At 37.3% G+C, this 19,293-nt stretch overlaps 1 protein-coding gene across 5 annotated transcripts in view; it reads right to left on the minus strand.

Moving 5' to 3' along the window:
* RTN4 (reticulon 4) overlaps window positions 1–19,293 on the minus strand; it is a 79,801-nt gene that overhangs the window by 17,426 nt on the left and 43,082 nt on the right. The gene's annotated exons all lie outside the window — the stretch shown is intronic.

Raw genomic sequence — 19,293 nt, forward strand, 5'->3', positions numbered from 1 at the left:
TTTTACAGCTCTACTTTTAAGAGATTGTAACCTAACCTGGCTATCACAGAAACAAGTATTTCCTACAAAGTAAAAGAAAAAAACAGACTTTAGACTACCTGAAAAGCTACTTCCCTCTAGGAGTAGATAAATATAATGCCATAAAAATGTAGGTGTAAAAGAAAAAAAAGAAAAACTAAGTGTGCTACACAGTTATATAATGTTTATTAATAGTAAGGAGTCAGACAAGCTCTTGGCCTACGGTCGTGGGGCCACTACGGGGGTCAAATAACCGCAGGCCTGTGGTCTCAAGGTTGGTCAGGCGCAGCCCAGGGACAGCTCTGCAGAGTGCCAAAGGGCTCCTGAACTCACAAACAAGACACAGCTCATCTCCCTCTGGACTGGAAACAACTGGGGACAGGGAAGAACATTCTTATAGTAGACTAAATATGGATATCATCTTGAGTACAATTTTAAATACCTGCGAATGTTTAAGACAAAGGAGGTAATGAAAATCACATTTCTAGGGGCAGCTTCGGTCTCGCTCATCTAAGGTATCTATCTGACTTTGCTTTACTGTGAGGGGTACTTCTGTGGGGCAAGCTATGTGTGAACTCTAGAATGTCAGATACTCTGACGGAGCTCTGAACTCCTGTCAGTACAGACCATGTGAGTGCTAAGGTATTTTCAGTGCCTGTCACAGTGTCTGCCATGTAGCTCAACCACATTTATCATGTTTCCAGAACATTTTACCCCATTCTCCTATACATTTGATTCAAATGCTATTAATTTAACTTTCTATACACGATTTAACCCTTTCTTTTCAAACTCTGATTTCCACTATTTATTCAAGTTTTCCCTATCCCAAGTTCATTCCAACCCTGCGTAAAACATCTACATCAGTTTTGTCTATTCAAATAGTTTCTACTATTATACCAATACCTAGCACAACTGCAGACTGACCAGAACTTGAAATAGTGTATCTGTGCTGTTAAAATGGCATCATGAATAAAGTCATATTGAATAAGGAGAAAACAGCAATGCTAATAGTTTTCTGACACTCAGAAAACACTGAACTAATATTGGTCAAGAAACGCAACCTAGTAGAATAAATTAGCCTCAGAATGGGTACATGGATTTTTCCTTAAGGCCCTGTTCAGCTCTAAAGCACTGCAATTCTAGGAAGATGGTAAGACAGATAAAAATAATGTTAAAGGGAAAGAACTGGAGGAAGTTTTAAGACTTCATGAAAGAGAAATTGAGCTGGATTTTAAAGAAGGGGCCGGCTCCCGAAAACCTGAAGGTGCAGGCCTACCTGTAAGTCTCTGCTAGCAATGGTTCTAATAATTAATGTAGTTTTTTTAAAACAGGGTGCAGTGATAGGGAAGGAAATGCAATGATAAAGACAGCCCTTAATAACGTAAGTCTTTCCTGAGAGGCTCCCTCTCTGCACCCCGCCCCAGTGACTTGCATTAGGCACAGCCAGCACTCGGGTTCTGCAGCTGGACCACCTGTGCTCAGACACCAGCTCTGTAATTTACCCGCAGTGTGACCTAGGGCAAGTGGGTAGCTCCCTCCACACTTCAGTTTCCTCGTCTTTAAAACGTGTATACAAAATAAAAATTATCTCACTTAGATGTGGTGAGGACTAAGTGAGATAATGAATTAACAGAATTTGCATTAATAAAATAATGAACACAATGTGCTTAATATAGTTCATAGCATGTAATAAATTCACAGTAAATATCGGGGTTATCATTACTTATTGTTATTATTAGGAATACCACTGCAATCACTATCACCTTTCTAGTCCAGGTATTTAAATAGTAAGTATACAAAGAAAAATTAAAGAAAATTTCAACTTTATAATTTAAATTAAGTTAATAAACTGTATTGCTATTATGTCACAAACATGTTACTTTATAAGGATTTTAAAATTTATGAGTTTTCAGTATTATAGGGCAAATGAAAGTTGAGAACCTGTAAGAATCAGTAAGTAAGGTACACTTCAAATCTATTTTATATGAGCAAATGCCCCTTCATAAAAACACCTGGTTATCAAAGTGCTCCAAAACATTCAAAATCACTACTATTGGGGTTAAGTTAAAATAAATGTAGATATCCTCATTATTCCTTACCATCATTAAAAACTACTCGTGAAATTCAGTGACTTTAGACTTGAGAGGAATGCACATCAATTATTATCTAATCAAATTGCCAAATACAGTAAGAGTTACTGTCCCAACAGTTTCAACCAACTAGGTAAGAATAATTTATAATTAGTATATGATTTCCATATTGGTGGATATGGTGAAAAGCAGTGTCTGTGACTGGGATTAAAGAGACCCACATGAGGACCCACTCTGCACTTGTCTATCTCTGGTCGAGATTCCAGTATCTCCAGACCTCAGCTTTACCATCAGTAAACAGGGCATTAGATAAATAATTTTTCTTTTTCCTTCATAAAATATCACAATTCACAGTTACCACAAGGATACACACCAGTTGTGCATTCAAATTCCCAATCAGTAGGTCCAAATCAATGAGATTTTATTGCTTTATTATCTGTGCCAAATGTAACTTTAAAATGGCTCCTTTTTTAGATTTAGGTTTTTAGGGGAGGCATATTTTTAATTAATAAATAATTAATTAATAAAATTAAAAATATGTAAATAAATTAAAATTATATTAAAGTCTTTCAAAATGAATCTTCCTAGAAACACTGTGTCAAATACTATTAAAATTTTAGAAAAATAAATTCATATCCCTAAGTTATGAACTATATCATATAGGAACAATATGAGAGAAACTAAAAAATGAAAGGATCGAAAAGCTACAGACTTTTTAAGCCTGACAGATGTTTCGGAAATGTTTTCCAGATTGTCATCTACATTCTCCACACCTCCCTTTATTTCCCCAGTCAGTCTTTCCTGTGCCCTTACATTATCCTAAATGCTCTTTGTATACTACACATTGTCTCTTTCATTTATTAAAATCCTAAGAGACAGGCTTTCCGACAAAAACAGTGAGATGCAGCTCTTACACGACAGAATGAATTAATAAATGGAAGAACATGGATTTTAACACAGGCTTCCTATTGATAAAACTCATACTCTCCATGTATGATGCCAAATTGAAGGCTCAGTACATTAAAATTCTTAAAAATGTTACACACTTGTACACATAATGATAGGAAGGGTATAGGCAGACAATTATACATGTGAGATGAATCACAATGGCAAAAAGAAAGTCACTGTAAATAATTTAACAGGATAGGTTAATTAATAAGGGATATATAAATTTTAATGTGAATACATCACCTACAGTTAAATCCAAAAATGAGGGGAAAAAAGCTCTATTCCAATATACCTCACAGGTATTTTCCCATAGTAGAAAACTATAATGAAGTTGTTGAAAACATCTCTTAAAAGCTCTCTGACTCCAGTTAAATTAAGATATATCGATGCAAAGGAGTATTATGTAGCCATTAGAAGACAGTGACGGAGCTATTACCACACAAACATGCCCATAATAATAAATGAAAACAGAATGTTACAAAAGAATCATATAGTACAATCCCACTTAAAAATTATAGATGCATAGCTATTAAGTATGAAAGGATATCTAATAAACACTTTTTATCTCTGGATAGTTAGCAGGGCTATGGATGAATTTAACTTGATTCTGTATTCCCATCTTAAATTGTTCCCCTCCAATGGCCACCATGAATTACTAGTGCAGTACTTAAAAATGTACCCCTTTCTATTCCCGTCTGATACTAAAGAATCTGATAACATGAGTGTGGTTTTCTCAGCAGGCTTTCCTATTGGGAAGAGAATACGCTGTCTGCTAGTTTGATAAATATCTGTACTTAGATCTAGCTAATAGTTAAAATTCTAACAGTTCATAATTAAGTTGATTATTCTGGTGCTTTGGGTTGAATCAAGTCAATTTCCCCAAAGTTGCTGATATAGGAATAGACATGTATATAGTCCAGCATTATTCAGTGATTAAGGCCTAAAATAAATTTAATTGCATGAAAGTACAGCAAACCCTAACCTATTACTTCCTTTCTACCTATCATATGGTTCCCAGAAATAAGGTCTTTTCAATAAATGAAAGAGTTCTGAAAAACACATATGCAAGTCCGCACATACAGTGTGAAAATGTGTAAACAGCTATGTTAATCAAAGCAAATGCCCTGAGAGCCTTGTTGACACAAGCTCTGGTGGGAGCAGGGGGAGCAACAGACCTTGGAGCACAGAGGGGAAAAAACAGCCAAGAGAGTCAAGACAGCCAGGCTCCAAGAGTGAGTTACACATCACACAAAATTAACTTTACCTAGACTAGAAAGGTCTGTGAGGCAATCTATGCTGTTACAAAGCCATTGTGCAAAGTATAGAAGGATAGCAATCTGGGGTTTTTTTCGAAGGAATTCAAGAGGTTATTAGTGAAGCTGAAAGGATGAAAAATACTAGTTTGTAGCAAATAAAAATTGCAAATAAAATTGACATTTGCCAATATTTCTAGTCTCACAGAGTCCTTAAGTTGATTTCAATGAAAAAAAAAATTTGTAAGATTAAGTTTATCCAAGAGCACTGATTTTCAGTGCAGAACATGGGAATCAAAGTTTTATTAACACCTTTTCTGAGAAACACATTCAAATACTGTTGTTTCTAATATTCATCAAGAAACTTCTATCCATTAGTTAATTTAGATGTTTGTGCAATCCTAATACCAAAACCAGGCAAAGATATCACAAGAAAACTACAGACCAGTATTTCTTATGGATATAGAAACAATAACCTTCAACAAAACATTAGCAAACTGAATCTAGCAACACAGCAAAAGGATTATACACCATGGTCAAGTGGTACTTACCCCAGGAATACAAAGTTGGTACAACATATGAAAACCACTTAATATAGCATATCATAGTAACAGAATTAAGGACAAAAACTACATGATCATGACAACAGACACAGAAAATGCATCTGACAAAATCCAGCACCCTTTTTATTATAAAAACTTAAGCCAGGAATAGAAGCAATGTCCTAAAGCTTATTTAAAAAACCGAACCAAAACAAAAACAAACCCCACAGCTAACATACTTAATGGTGAAACAAAGCTCTTCCCCTAAGACCAGAAACAGACACACTATTCTTTCTGCTGTTGGTCAACATGATCCTGTAAGGCAGGGCACTAAACCAAGAAAAGGAAATAAGACATCCAGATTACAAGGAAAGAAATTAAACTATTTCAACTTGCAAATAACTTGATCTTATATATGGAAAATCCTAAGGAATCCACAAAGAAGCTACTAGAATAAACAAGTCCAGAAAAGTTTCAGGATATAACACCAACACACAAAAATCAATTACAGTTCTATATGCTAGGAATGAACAATCTGAAAATGAATTAAGAAAATTCCATTTACAATGGCATAAAAAAGAATAAAATACCTAAGGAACAAAGTTATGAAGAAGTGCCAGACTTAGAAACTGAAAATTGCAGAATAGTGTTGAACAAAATTAAAGACAAATAAAAGACAACTTATATTTACAGATTAAAGAAGGCATTATTATTAAGATGGTAATACTACCTAAACTGATCTACACTGTAATCACTATCAAAATCCTAGCAGCTTTTTAGCAGAAATTGACAAGCCACTTGTAGGAGTCACACAGAAATGCAAGGCATCCAGAATAGCCATGACAATCCCGAAAATGAACAAAGTCAGAGAACTCATACTTCCCTTTTTCAAAGCTTCCTGCAAACCTACAGTAATGAAGACAATGTGGTAGTTGCTCAGGATGGACAGAGGACAGTGGAAAAATTTAAAACCCCATACAAACACTTACAATTATGGTCAACTGATTTCAACAAGGTGTCAAGACAGTTCAATGAGTAAAAAATAGCTTTCTCAACAAATGGTACTGAGAGAAAAAAGTTAGACCCTTGCCTTACTACACATACAAAAATTAACTCAAAATTGATCAAAGACCTAAAGAACTTAAACTATAAAACTCTTAGAAGAAAAAAAATAGACACAAATCTTCATAACTTTGGATCTGGCAATGGTTTCTTAGATATGACACAAGTACCAGCCGAATAACAAAACAGATACATTTGACCTCATTAAGACTAAAAACTTTTGTGCTTCAACGGACACTATCAAGAAAGTAAAAAGACGACCCATGCAATGGAGAAAATATTTACAAATCAAACATCAGTACAGGAGTTGGATTCAGAATACATATGCATATATTTTTTAAAACTCTTAATAATTTAACAATAAAAAGACAAATAAAGCAGTTAAAAAATGTTCAAAGGATCTGAATAGAAATTTCTCCAAAGAATATATACAAATGACTAATAAACAATGAAAAGATGTTCATCATTAGTCTTTGCAAACCAAACCACAACCAGATACCACTTCAGACCTGCTAGAATGACTAAAATAAAAAATAGAGAGAACAACAAATGTTGTCAAGAAGTGATGATGACTGGAACCTTCATACACTGCTGTTGGGAGAGTGAAATTCTGCCGTGAAAACCAGTTTGGCAATTGCTCAAAAGGTTAAACACAGTTACAATATGACCCAGCAATTCTACTTCTAGGAATTTCTACCCAAAAGACTAGCTATGTTCACACAAAAACCTGTACACAAATGTTTATAGCAGCACTATGCATAATAATCAAAAGGAAGAAACAACCCAAATGTCCATCAACTGATGAACGGATAAATACACTATGGAATATCCACACATGAGAATATAACTGGGCCAGAAAAAGGAATGAAGCACCGAGACATGCTACAACATGGCTGAACCCTGAAAACATTCTGCTAAGTGAGAACAGCCAGACAGACACAAAAGGTCACAGTTGTATGACTGTGTTCATATGAAATGTCTAGGGTTGCCAATTCTATAGAGACAGAAAGCAGATGAGTGGTTGCCAGGGGCTGGGGGAGTGGAGATGGTGACCGACTGCTAATGGGAATGTTTCTGGGGGGAAGGGGAGCACAGAATGAAAATGTTCTGGAATTTCATTATGGTGATGGTTGCACAATTTTGTGACTATACTAAAAACCAAAGAATTATACACTTAAAAAAATTAAAAATAAACTTTAAAAGTTACTCATTTTAACACCTACTTCTCTGCTAGGTTGTAAGCTCCATAAGACAGCGTGCTGTCCTGTTATCTACCATATCCACAGAGCTGAGCACAAAGCCTAGATCTACTAATCTTTCAATAAATGTTACTGACTGACTGATTAGAATGGGTGCATACGCTATGCCAGTTTAAGGCATTCACTAATTTTAATTAACTTATTAAAAATGCTTCTATGCTTTGGATTTAACACGTTTTATTTAAATCATTTTCAGATAGCTACACTTACTAAATAGCAAATAGCTATGCTTTCAGATAACTTATAAAACAGCAAATATTGTTTTACAGGCTTATAACTCCTTGTACATTGTGAAAGACTGATGAGTACCTTGCATCTTTATACTCTCATAATCTACTTCAGTCAACATTTGCTGTCAGAACACCGTGTGAATACTGGCCAGATTATTCTTAGGAATACAAACATTTTAATTAAAGACTATAATATTTTCAATTTAAAATAAATCGACACCTTTAATTTAAAACAAAGGACATCTGACTTCTAGCCAAGATTGAGGCAAAAGCAGATACACTGTGCCTCCTCGCACAACCAAAATAAGGACAACAATTTAGAAACAAAATAACAACCAGTACTGACAGAAAATTGAACTGTATGGAAGTCCGACAACCAAGGAGTTGACACAATTCATCCAGACTGGTAGGAGCGGTGGAGAGGGGCTGCAGCAAAAAAAAAAGGAAAAAAAAAAGTGGTGGCTGGCAGACACTGGGCGTGCAAAGCAGCAGCTGGCGGACCCCAGTGAGCACACAAGGCAGCAGGCAGTGAGTGGTCCCAGAGAGTCGGTGGATTGTGGAGGGGCTTGGCACACAAGGTGGCTTGCAGAATGTGGCAGTCCCACATTCACACGCAGATAAACCAGGCGAAACTAGGGAGTGAGACAGACTGCACAACCCAGGGTCCCAGCACCAGGGAAATAAAGCTTCAAAACATTGATTGAAAATACCTGTGGGGGTTGAGGTGCTGGGAGAGGCTCCCAGCCTCATAGGAGAATTCGTTGGAGACCCACAGGGTCCTGGAACATACACAAACTCATGCACCCGGGAATCAGTACCAGAAGGGCCCACTTTGCTTATGAGAAGCTGGGGGAAGTGCCTGAAATCTGACAGAGAGCGGAGCAAGCGCCATTGTTCCCTCTCTGACTCCGCCCCCACATACAGCATCACAACCCAGTAATTGGGTTGCCCCACCCTGGTGAACACCTAAGGCTCTGCCCCTCATACATAACACGCGCCAGGATGAAAAAAAAATGGCCCAAATGAAAGAACAGATCGAAGCGCCAAAACAAATACAACAAGTAAGCAATAAAGAGATAGCCAACCAATCAGATGCACAGTTCAAAGCACTGGTGATCAGGATGCTCACAGAACTGGTTGAATTTGGTTGCAAATTAGATGAAAAAAATGAAGGCTACGCTAAGTGAAATAAAGGAAAATGTACAGGGAACCAACAGTGATAGGAAGGAAACTGGGACTAAGATCAATGGAGGGGACCAGAAGGAAGAAATAACCAAACAAAAGAATGAAGACACAAGAATTCAAAAAAAATGAAGAGAGGCTTAGGAACCTCCAGGACATCTTTAAACGTTCCAAAATAAGAGAAAGAACAAGTGGGAAAGTTATTTGAACAAATAATAAAGGAGAACTTCCCCAATCTGGTAAAGGAAATGGACTTCCAGGAAGTCCAGGAAGCTCAGAGAGTCCCAAAGAAGTTGGACCCAAGGAGGAACACACCAAGGCATATCATAATTACATTAGCCAAGGTAAAAATGAAGGAGAGAATCCTAGACCCAGCAAGAGAAAAGGAGACAGTTACCTACAAAGGAGTTCCCATCAGACTGTCAGCTGATTTCTCAAAAGAGACCTTACAGGCAAGAAGGGGCTGGAAAGAAGTATTCCAAGTCATGAAAGGCAAGGACCTACATCCAAGATTACTCTATCCAGCAAAGCTTTCATTTAGAATGGAAGGGCAGATAAAGTGCTTCCCAGAAAAGGTCAAGTTAAAGGAGTTCATCATCACCAAGCCCCTATTATATGAAATGTTAAAGGGACGTATCTAAGGAAAAGAAGATAAAAAACATGTACAGTAAAATGACAGCAAACTCACAATTGTTAACAAGCACACCAAAGACAAAAACAAAAACAAACTAAGCAAACAACTAGAACAGGAACAGAACCACAGAAATGGAGATCACATGGAGGGTTAGCAACAGAGGAGTGGGAGGAGGAGAGAGGGGGAAAAGGTACAGAGAATAAGTAGCATAGATGGTAGGAAGAAAATAGACAGGGGAGGGGTAAGAATAGTATGGGAAATGTAGAAGGTAAAGAACTTACAAGTATGATTTATGGATATGAACTAAAGGGGGGGAATGTGGGTGGGAGGGGGTGTGCAGGGTAGAGGGAAGTGGGAAGTTAAGGGAAAAAATGGGACAACTGTAATAGCATAATCAATAAAATATATTTAAAAATAAATAAAAATAAAATAAAATAAAGGAAATCTTTAAATAAGAACTATTGGGTCACTAAAACGCTGACTTTGGAATCTGTTATAGTCACTTTATTAGTTCTGTTTGTGAGTATAGTTTAATGGCCTCTTTACTCTTGAGAAACCAAAGCGAAGACACAGGGCTGGTACACGAAAAGCTTAACCTTTCCCGGTTCCTCAAGTCTCCTGTAGCTCATGCATGGCAACCCACCATGGCCTCAACTGTACTCCTACATAAAACGTTCATGAAATACCCTTTTAAAGGTCTGAGATTAATTTAACAGAAGTCTTCCTGCTCACAGCTGTGGGAAATGCTTGTGGATTACTAAAATAATGCTGACCAATTTTTGTCACTTAGAAAAAAGCAATGCCCACTTTTCAAAATAAAAATGTGGAAGATATTTGTGACGTGTCATGCACATAACTATAGCATCTTTGTCAACTAAAATTTCAACCTAAAGTAATTCAGTACACTACAATCTTTTCTTCAAAAAATAAAAACTTCTGGCCCAGTGAAGAGTTAAGAAAAGTTGCCTACATCTAGTAATCATAAACTGTCATCTGTCCCAGCTAAAAATAGTGCCAGCATGCACGCCTTACATGTAAGTCATCCAATTACATTTTGCTTCAAATCAAATTCTCACTGAATCTCTTCCTTGAATAGCCTGAAGTCAGGTTTCAACTTTAAAATCTTTTGTCTGGAGGGAAAAAAAAGGTGAACTAGTTGGTCCTAAAAATACTGGGAAGGAATAACTGCAAGAAAATATTTATCTCCTAAGCAAAAGTGAATACTAAAGTTCCCTTTAACAAAGTCAGGTGAACAATGAGTAATGCAGCTAAATAAATAGGAAATTAATAAACAAAAAATCTATAAAAATTAGAGTAAAGTTTTAGTTGCTGTTTTTCACATGCATGACTTTTGTATTAATAAATAATTATGTATCTATTACGAATCACAATTCTTAAATCAAATTCCTCTCAATTTGCAGGAAAAGTGACGAGAATTCGGAGCTGACCCTTTAGCACCACACAGTAGACCTTCACTTCCGCATGGTGAGCGATCCTGATCACTTGGCTAAAGGGATGGGTGACAGCCCAGAAAAAGGTCTGTGCAGAGTGGGAGCCAAAGTCTGTCCACGAGGACGGTAAGAAGAGTTCAATCCCTTTCTCCTGTTCCCATCAGTGTGACCCTGATCAGATCACTGAACTTAGTCCCCTCACATGTAATATTAGGAAAATAACCACCTAACAAGTTAGTTTAATCTTAAAGGAGATGTCACATATGGAAATAAACACAGTAAATAAAGGTAATACCTCAAGAGATAAAGTCAAGCAGGGCAAGCAAATATTATATGCAATGCTTAACTAAGCTCTAGCTGTATTTTTTTAAAAGATGAATTCAACTTTCTCTGAAAGCACTGCTGGATGGGTTTCAGTTAGCAAGTTTCAGATGGATGGATATCTAGTATTGCTACAAAGTATCTTAATCAAGTTAAGATACAAGTGAGGACGCCTGACAACCAGCATCTCTGCTGGTCATCTCCTCTTCCTGTAACTGGACTTTTTGAAAGACACGCCATTTCAGGTCCTCGTCTCTTTCACCACTGAATCTTTCCTGCCAGACTTTGGACAACATCCCAGTGTGCTGTCCATTTCAACCACCACATGTTTAAGGAAAAACATTTTAAGACTAGGATAAATTCTATACTTGACTTTTCCATAGTAATCCCCTATTCCGAGCAAGGTATTATGCAAGTACTTTGTATACGTTACCACTAATCACAATAACTCTATAAAGTATTTATTATCCGCTACACATGAATGAGGCAACCGAGGCTTAGAAGTATTATTAAATAAATTGTGCAGTCACATGCTGAAACCCAGTCTGACCATGAAGGCCTTCCCTTTCCATCATATCACATTTCATATTTAAATATTCCAGTGTTCAAGTTTGCCTTTTTATCCTACTTGAGGATGCCAAATAGTATTTCGATCTCAACTTAAGTAACTGAGAAGAGAGAAGCAATTTACTAACACGATAAGCAGTTATACGCGTACACTAATAATTCCAGTAATATAGATTCAGTATGAATAAATCACATTCTGTTTAAATTGCCAATTGTGTCCTAGAAGCCATCTAAATTGTCTCACTCTGAAAATAACAATTTAAAACTATCTAAATATAGATATATCCACATAAAACACAAATGCAAAATTGCAAATCTTCCTAATAATGCAGGATTTTATAAATTTACTATTATGAGTGATATTGGAGAATCATTCTAAAAAAAAAACAAGAAGATCCATAAGGCACTTAAAACAGAACATCTGACCTCAAAAGATTAAGAAAATCCACTAGGAAAGTTAATAAAACTCTTGAACATTTTTTGGTAAAAGAACATCTATATATGAGCCACTGTGAAATTTAACCATGAATTAAAAGATGCCATTTTGTACCACCATGTAATTGTGGTAAAAATTACACTCTCTAAAAGCCCAAAGCTTGATTCACCCTCTATTCGTTCTAAGAACTTAATACACATCTGTAATTACAACATACGTTTCATTAAGAATGAACTAAAATTTGCTTTTATAAGTGTTGGTTTTGTTTCAAGATAAAGTCTTCATCAAATCCATTATTAAAAATGTGAGTTCACTTCAAGTAGTCTTTTTTCGTACATTAAGCAGCTTTAGGTAGCAAACGTTTCAATATATTGCAGAAAGAAGGTAAGAACCACCTACAGCTGTTTGCGGCCTTTCAGGGATAACCAGGTTCCTCTGAGAAGGAGAACAGTAAGAGTCAATAACCACCACACGTGCCTCATTTATAAGTTAATTAAACTCACCAATATACTAAATTAGTTCATGTAGTTTTTAACATTTCCTTTAATCGCACTAATTCTATGTCTAGCTTTATTACAAGAGGACAAAAAACACAGCAAAAAATAATTTTAACTCCCACTTCCAAACTCAAACCATAAATTTCCCTGAAGAAAGACTATGAAATTTGAAATACGAAATTTCCCAGAGGAAAATTCACATACGTAGCTAATTCCATTTTCTCTAAGGTAAAGCTAAATAAATATCTTCTAAGCATGCTACATATACATATTCCAAGCCAATGATTCTCCCTACCTGACCAAAGTTTAACAATCTTCGGTTGTGAAGGATGTCAAAATAAGGAATCTTCCTGCAAAAGGTCTGTATTTGTGATACATTTTGGTAAGCCGGTAGTTATTTTAAATTACAGAAATTGAGCCGACTGACAAATGAGAGACTAAAATTGGAGTGCCCCCTGGTTCAACGTGTAGCACACCATGGTTTAAACTTTACTGCTCGCTGGCCCCCAAATATTACAAGGTACAGGCACCAAACCTTAAAAATGGGAAGCTGCTGCTCACAATTCTGTTTTTCTACTAATAAAAAACGAAACAGAAAACACTGTTCTGAAACTCTGGAAACTTGCAAAGCTTAATGAAATGGAATGGGGGTAAAACTCAAAGCAAATTACAAGTACAAAAACATGAACTTTACTAGCAAATGAACTAGTTATATTTATACTTCTATAACCTCATACACCTATTGTACACACTCAATACAAGTGGTCATTGAATAAATGGTTAATAATACGATAAAGAAATGAGGTAAAGTATTCATATAATTGACCAGAATAATCTAAATTATTCTAGATTTAGGTGGAAAAAATACACAAATGAACGTATACAACAAAAAACAACTATAATTCCTCATTCTCATGGAAAATCAGAATTTTAGAAAATCTATAGTCTGTGAGTAGAGGCTCCTAAATTTATCTCAATGCACACTCACAATAGATTTGCAGGGATATAATTAATATTTTATATTTTTTAATCTTTAAGTTACTCTGAGCTCCTTAAGTAAATGCTACATAGTATAAGATAGTGGTGACTGAGTGTTTAAAAAGAGACAACGGTATTTTAGTGTCTATCTATACCTCACATAAATGCTGCAGAGGTGACTGGATTGAGATGTGAAAGCCATGAGCAGATTTAAATATACGTATCCATTTTATAAATACCAATCCCCCTTCCTGCCCCCTCCCCACAGAAACACACACCAAGTAACAGAAGTCAGCATTATCTGTGATAAAGCAGAGAAAAACAAAATGTGGTCTCCGAATACTGCTCCAAAGATGCAAAGAGCAGCACTGGCTAAATTAAATTTAGTAACATCCTTTAGCTTACATTCTAGCAAGAGATGGAATTAACTGAATAAATAAAAAGGTAATCTAGGGGATACCTACAGACCAAAATAAGAATTCTGTTCACTGCTTAAATATTATCCCTACATTCGAGCATGTAATCCAATCCCTAAGGATGAAGAGAAATTATACTCCTGGCCCACAGAGTTCCCACCAGGCTTAACCTTTTGACAATACCAAACCACCACCCCCTACCTTCTTTTATGGCCAGTGTGCAGCCTGCTGCCTCTTTTATTGTAGCATGAGAACCATACAAAAATAAATGTTCCATGTTCAATTAAATACCACAGTTACATTATTGATGAATAAAATATCAAACCATCAGTCATTGGATTTTATCATGCTTCAGTGTTCAAGTGCAAATATAAATTGTAAAATAAAAACAAAGGCTCTTTGAACAGGCCAGAAGCTATTTGGTCCTGAACAAATAATCCCTTTAGTTTTCTTGGGTTCCTATAAAGTGAGAAAGTTGGAAAAAATGACTTGTCTCCAAGTATCATCTGAAGTTCTGGACTTATAAAAGGTTGCTTAAGGGATTTAACTCCTCCTCTAGGAAGGGGTAAGGTAGGAAATCCCTTATTTCTTCCACTTGAAAAAACATTTTTAAAAATCTCCAAGAATGTATGTATAGGGTTCGAAGGCAGAACTAACCCTAGCAGAACATCAGAGTTTTCAGCCTCTTCCTTTATGAAGAAGCTGTACAAAGTCAACAAGGAGACCTAGTGATGAGGCCATGAGCCCACTGTTCTCGCCCTCAAGGAATTTACAGACTAGGAGAAGAGCCAAGATATACATACAAGTAACTGTAATGAACACCACAAAATGAAAACCAAGACATGGGAGTTCTGAGGAACCTGGATCACCTCCGTGGAGAGGCCAAGTCACCACGGAGGCAGGCCTGGGCCTCTGAGAAGTACGACTTGGACAAAGTGAAGTGGGGCGACAGGGCGAAAGGACAGGCAAGTGTAGGGGACCAGCCCTTCGGTGTGGCTGCAGCCAAAGTAATGGGAGATGGGGTCATGAGGTCTGAGACCAGACCTGGAATGCCTTTGAAAAGCCCAGGTTAGACAGTGTAAAATAAACTTTATTTGAGAAGTAAAGAAAAGCTCCTTAAGCGCTATCATTAGAGGAACATTCCCGGAAGATTAACTTGGTTGTGAAGCACAGGGTTCAGTGGACAAACCGGCTGGGAGTCCCGGGGAGGAAGCGGGAGTACCCAGACTCAGGTAAGCAGAACCGAGAGGCTGCTTCCACCATTGCTCTCACCACTTCCCCACAGAGGACTTGAAGCCATTTAGGAGAGAGAACACTTGCAATTCCCTCTTTTTAAGGTAAACCTGGTTCTCATCAAGTACTTTACTTAAAAACTGACCAACAGCTACCTCGGAGAGAGCTGAAGCCATCAGAAATGCATACATAGTATTGAATCTTGGCCAAGGTTTCAGGACAGGCACTCCCAGAGTTCTCCACACAACCTTTCTGGAGGGCAGGTCTGCAACAAAAGGCTAAATTCTGTAACCCAGCAAGTTAGGAATAAGCACAGGTAAAAAACAAAATTTACACTCCACTATATTCATTTTAGCATTGTTTATACTTGCAAAACTTTAGGAAAAACTTGACTATTTAATTGTGTGGGATTAGTAGTACATAGAACACTAAAACCACTGAAACAATGTGGAGTATTTTTAAAATGAAAGGTATTTCCCCATTGGGGAAATAGAACAAAATGGACCCTATTCCCCCCAACACATACACAATGTTAAACAGGAACACCAAAACCACTGTCCATGAAGCGATGAAGGCCTGATGACAGGGTTTCAACTTAGTTTCGAATTGAAAGCAGGGGCCTTTCTCTATTCAACAGGTCTGTCAGTTGGCTAAGGTTGAAGTTCCCTTCTCAGGCTTTTTTGTGGGGAAGTGCGTTGTGGGGGGAAGGCATTCCCAAGGGTTAAAAAGGCATTTATTTCAATCAGCAAGACCCTGGCCCCTCTCTGCCTGATGTCAGTGCACACACACACCTACACCCATGCACACAAGTACCCTTCAGCTGTCGAAGAAATGGCGGATGGCTTATCAAAGTAAAAATCAGGGAGCCCAACAAGAACCTCTGAGAGGAAGTATACTCCAGAAGTGGCCCAAAGCTACTGTGCCTTAAAGCATAGTCAAAATGAATTCCAATTCTAGAAACATTTCTGTCCCCATCCTACAGAAACGTCTCTCAAAGGTCACACCTGTAGCATGTTAACTGCCAAATCCAAAAGGTACTAGTAATAATGGACAGAGGTGCACATATTCCTGATATTCAACAGGGTCCAAAAACACTTCTCAATCTTCATATCAAACAGTTTCCCTAGTATTTAACCACTCATTCCTTCTTGAAAATTCTCTCCCCTGCTTAGTATCGGTGAAATTGTACTGCCCTACCCTGACTATAACTTCTGGTCTTTCCTGGTGCTTCGTGTGCATCCTCACAAAGCTGGTTTTAGGCTTTCCTTCGCTAATCTTCAGTTCTTTCTATGCAAATACAGTGGTCTGGCCTTATCTATGGTTTGTTACCCAACATCAGTTGCAGTCTGAAAATATTAAATGGAAAATTCCACACATAAATGATAAGTTTTAAACTGAACACCAATTTGAGTAACACGATGAAATCACGTGCATCCTGCTCCCCCCTTCCCCATCCTGCCCAGGACACGAACCATCCCCTGGTCCAGCATATCCAAGTTGCCTACGCCACCTGCCTTTTAGTCACTCAGTAGCCACGTTGGTTAACAGAGCCACTGAGGGGTCTCCACTCAAGTAACCTTCACTTTACTTAATAATGGCCCGAAAGCACAAGAGCTTGAGCAATGCTAGCAATATGGATGTGCCAAAGCCTCAAAGCGCCTCCCTTAAGTGAAAAGGCAAAAATTCTTGACTTATTAAGGAAAAAAAAAAGTATGCTGAGGTTGCTGGGATCTCTGATAAGACCAAATCTTCTTTCGTCTGTGAAATTGTGAAGGAAAAACAAATTTGTGCTGGTTTTATTGTCACACCTCAAACTGCAAAAGTTAAGACCAAAGTGTGTGGTAAGGGCTTAGCTGAGATGGAAAAGGCATTAAATATGTGCGTGGAAGGCAGGAACAGAAAATACGTTCCGACCGACAGCCACGTGTTGTGCCAGAAAGCACTGGGCCTGTACACAGACTTCAGCAAGGGGTCCCCTAAAATGAGTGGTCGCATTCACATACCTTTCATTTCTGTATAGTTATAATTGTTCCATTTTATTATCAGATATTGCTGTTAATCTCTCACTGTGCCTAGTTTATAAATAAAACTTTAGGTACGCATAAGAAAAAAAGTACTATGTAGAGTTTGGTGCTATCCCTGGTTTCAGGCATCCACTGGGGGTCTTGGAATGTCCTCCCACAGACAAACGGGGACTGCTGTATCCTCACAGTATTCATTTTCTCACTTTAGATTCGATTCCCAGTTCTTTACCATTAACCCTGTCCTTTCTCTGAGCTTCAGAAATGTTCCACCATCCCTTCATGTTGGAAGTTTCTAAAACTGAACCTGACGTCATTTCTACCTCCTTTAGTTCTATTTCTACACATACTAATGTGCCAGCATTGCCAATGTTTTAGTCAAAATTCAATGTCTGGCTGAAATTTCATTTTGTCCTTTGAGTCCCTCCCTCACCCTAGTCCCACAAATCTATGCCAAGTATTCCTTCTTTCTCAAATCTGTCACTTCCTTTTCATTCCTATTTCAGGCCAAGTTGAGGCACTTATTTGCTTTAAATCTGGGCACACAGTCATCCTGTTTTGTCTCTGAGTTCTTTTCCAACTGACTTTACACAGTACCAAACCAGTTTTTCAAACCTGCATCATTTTATTACTATCTCCTTTAAAACTTCCAAAGGCTTTTTATCTCCTTCATGATAAAGTCCGAAACCCCGTGTCTTCCACAGTCTGTCCCCAAGTATCTTTATAAAACCAGAGAACATCCACACTGGGAGCCTAGAAATCATGCAAATAAGAAAACTAAGGGTCTTACTCTGGCCCAAATCAAAACATACCAGAACAGAAACTTAAAACCTAGACTCAGGGTCTAAATTTGCCTGATTTTAACATGAATTATACCAGCATGTGTAGCATACAGATTGCCAGGCCCTTTAACTCTAAGTTCCGATTTGGTGTGTCTGAGTGTGTGGTCACAGGAACCTGTATTTTTAAGAAGCACCAGGTGATTCTCATCTTCAGGGAAGTTTGAGGAAACCTGACCTAGATCTTGTAATCTTTTTTAATCATACCAATCTTATCTTTCAACTACTGTCCTATAAATATTCTGTCCTACCCAGAAAGCTCCATTCGGTGTCTCAGTTAATACACTGGTTAGTGGTTACATCATTCTCGCCCCCTACACCTACCCATTCCTTCTTATTTTAAGCTCTGCAAAATCTTTTGTTTGTCTTAATCAACACTTTCCATACAACCAATAACCAAGTACTGTGCAGCTTTCACTTTTTTAAGTGCCCTGCTAAGAATAGACAATCCAAGATGAAAAATATGTAAAGAACACAAATTATCAGTACTGGTCTTAGCCCAAAGGATACCTACCGTATCTTTAAAACCAGTTAATCAGTGTAAAAACCAAAAACCAAAACAAAAATGTCAAATGACTTTAAGCACTGAAATGAGAGTACCTCTCACTCCTATTGTATCATACTTACTCATACAAGATACACTTCACCACCACTAGGAGACTGGGTATGTTCCAATCACGGTGCTTACGAGGGTGGGGGGAGGGGGTGGTAGGAGGCACAGTAAAAAAAATATGGACCCAAACATATTTTTAAAAATATAACTACAGCCTAGGTGAGATTCTTTTCTCTACTATCACACACTCTTCATAAAATGAGGAAAACCTCATTCCATGTCATTTTCAGCTTCTCACCTATTTTCATTTAAGTCATAACATATAACCTACAACATTAAAACTAGCTGCTGCTGAAGAAAATACTAAATTATAACTTTAACAATGAATCAGAAAAATAGGTAAAGTTAGTCTTACCAAGTAAAAAAGCCAAAGAACAGAACTAAAAAATATTAGGCCATTATATTTACATACAAAGTGAGGATCCCCAGAGACATTTAAGGGTAAATTTGATTTTATATTTAGTGCCTAAAAATAAAACAAATATCTAATATAATATGGCTTAACTTTTCATGTCACAAAATATCCCTAGAGTAGTTCAGCAAATAAAGAACTTATGGTGTTATTAAGTGGTCTGAGATTTAAATGATTAATATAGAACCTTAATGGTTTCAGAGTAGTCCCTAATGTGACGTTTCACCCATGTTTAAAGCCTGTGTTTAATGCGTTTCCACTATTTTTCCTTATCAAAAACTAGTGTATCAA

Source organism: Phyllostomus discolor, chromosome 6 (genome assembly GCF_004126475.2).
Source record: "Phyllostomus discolor isolate MPI-MPIP mPhyDis1 chromosome 6, mPhyDis1.pri.v3, whole genome shotgun sequence".
In the NCBI taxonomy this organism is placed as follows: Eukaryota; Metazoa; Chordata; class Mammalia; order Chiroptera; family Phyllostomidae; genus Phyllostomus; species Phyllostomus discolor.